Source organism: Rattus norvegicus, chromosome X, assembly GCF_036323735.1.
Source record: "Rattus norvegicus strain BN/NHsdMcwi chromosome X, GRCr8, whole genome shotgun sequence".
Lineage (NCBI taxonomy): Eukaryota > Metazoa > Chordata > Mammalia > Rodentia > Muridae > Rattus > Rattus norvegicus.
Genome location: NC_086039.1, coordinates 129,747,649 through 129,750,142, shown reverse-complemented (window position 1 = coordinate 129,750,142; position 2,494 = coordinate 129,747,649). Strand labels below are relative to the sequence as shown.

Sequence of the window (2,494 nt, the reverse complement as noted above, 5' to 3'; positions counted from 1 at the left end):
TTTTAAATTTTGATAACTAAAAATAGTTTAGAGTCCTGCATCTTGCAATTGTTTCCCTCTCTATATAAAGTAAGATTTCTCATTCAAAGCATTCCTTTGATAGTCTTACTAGTTGTTTAAAATGACTAAACAAAGCTGTACATCTTTTCAACATGATTTAGTCTTCTGGAGAACACTGATTTCTTCATTTATCTGCCCTATAGCGTGTGATTGCCTGTTTAAGGGGAGGTTGACCTAATTCCAACTGCCAGATGGTGGAAATTTAGTTTAATTCTTTCACTGTGATTGTAGTGTTCTTACTAGTGATTGGAATAAGAATATGACCAATGAAATTTTACTTAAACTCTCTAAATAACTTCATGGAATATTTTTTTAAGTCAAAGAAATAAATGTCATAAAAGTTAATCATTTTTCTTTGAATATTTCTATGTGATAAATGATAATGACAAACCCATTAAACCATTCTTCCTCTTTGATTAAAGATGAAAATAACATAGAAAGAAGTAAAAATAGAATCCCTACATATTATTCTTGAAAGACCATTTCAGTTTTTAATCTTATTATATGTTATCACATACCTAGAGCCTACTGACACAGAATAACAAAATTTCCAGCCTAGAATAATTTGTGCAATAATAAGTAATCATTGTTTCAAATATTATTTTGAAAATTGCTCAATATAAACAAGTAGACCCTTAAAAAATGTAGTATCATTCTATGGACTCTGATCCTAGAATGAACAAAAGGAGTACACAATCTGATAATAAACATCCATCACTCTGTTTTTTTCTTTGTTATGGATTTCCTAAAACTACTTTACTTAGTTGTTTTGTAAGGTTTTTTTGTTTTTGTTTTTGTTTTGGTGTTTTTTGGTTTTTGTTTTGTCACTACAGAAAGATCTGTAATAATCTACAAATAATTTACCAATGTACTTAATTGTCCTGAATATTTTATTTGGGAATGGGAAATGTATTTTTTGTGGCTGCAGTGAACTTTATTGATAGTATTCAAGAGAGTAGGGAGGGCCCCCCCAGACGCCCCTTCTGTTATTATGGGAGTCTGGAATGGAAATTGTGAGGGAGATGCTCAGTGTTGGGGGCCAAATTGGGATGGGGAATTAGCAAATTAGGGCCACTCTCTTGCTCTCAATATCCTTGCTGGGCTGGGGTGGGTGGTCCAGGATTTCTTAGTTCTTGAAGGCCATGTAGGCCATGAGGTCCACCAACCTATTGCTTATTCATTGCCATACCAGGAAAGGAGTTTTATAAAGTTGTCATTGAGAGCAATGCCAGGCCCAGCAACAAAGGTGGAAGAGTGGGAGTTAATGTTGAAATCCCATGAGACAACCTGGTCCTCAGTGTAACCCAGGGTGCTGTTTAGTGGGCCCTCAGATTACTGTTTCACCACTTTCTTGATGTCATCATACTTGGCAGGTTTCTCCAGGAGGCATGTCAGTTTCACAATGGATGCATTGAGGGTAGGAACACAGAAGAGCATGCCAGTGAGCTTCCCAGTCAGCTCTGGGATGACCTGACCCACAGCAATGGCAACACCAGTGGATGCAGAGATGATGTTCTGGGTAGCCCCATGGTCATCACACCACAGCTTTCCAGAGGGGCCATCTGCAATCTTCTGAGTAACAGTGATGACTTGGACTGTGGTCATGTGCCCTCCCAGGATGCCAAAGTTGTCATGGATGAACTTGTCCAGGGGGGCTAAGCAGTTGGTGGTGTAGGATGCACTGCTGACAATCTTGAGCAAGTGGTCATATTTCTCATGGTTCACACCCATCACAAACAAGGGGGCATCAGCCGAATGGTCAAAGATGATGCCCCTTTTGGACCTACCCTTCAAGTGAGCCCTAGCCTTCTCCATGCTGATGGAGATGCCAGTAGACTCCATGGCATACTCAGCACCAGCATCACCCCATTTGATGTTAGAGGGTTCTCACTCATAGAAGATGGTGATAGGCTTCCTGTTGATAACAAGTGTCCCATTCTAAGCCTTGAATGTGCCATTAAGTTTGCCATGGGTAGAGCCATACTAGTACATGTAGACTATGTAGTTGAGGTCAATGAAGGGGTCATTGATGGCTACAATCTCTACTTTGACACATGCAGAGAAGGCAGCCCTGGTAACCAGGTATCCAATATGGCTAAATCCATTTACATCGACCTTCACCATCTTGTCTATATGAGGAGGCTGGCATTACATGAGAAGATGCGGCTTTCTCTGGAACAGGGAGAACCAAATGGATATGCATTTTAAAACTAGTGTGTCATAAATTTCAATATGAAAACAATCCTGTTAGTATTACCTACTTTAAGAAAAAAATATCAATTTCAAAGTTCAAAAAAAGTTTATCCTGATAAAATTTTTTGTTTCCATATTACTTCTATGAGGGGGTAGCATTATTGATCCTTTATGTAGATTATAGTCCCAGTGGAATCATGAACTTTAATGAGAGTTCTGATATTGATTCACCATGAGATGC

General features: G+C 38.6%; 1 pseudogene; it reads right to left on the bottom strand.

Moving 5' to 3' along the window:
* Positions 1–1,392: 1,392 nt before the first annotated feature.
* On the bottom strand, positions 1,393–2,184 carry Gapdh-ps37 (Glyceraldehyde-3-phosphate dehydrogenase, pseudogene 37; annotated as a pseudogene).
* Between the last annotated feature and the right edge of the window lie 310 nt (positions 2,185–2,494).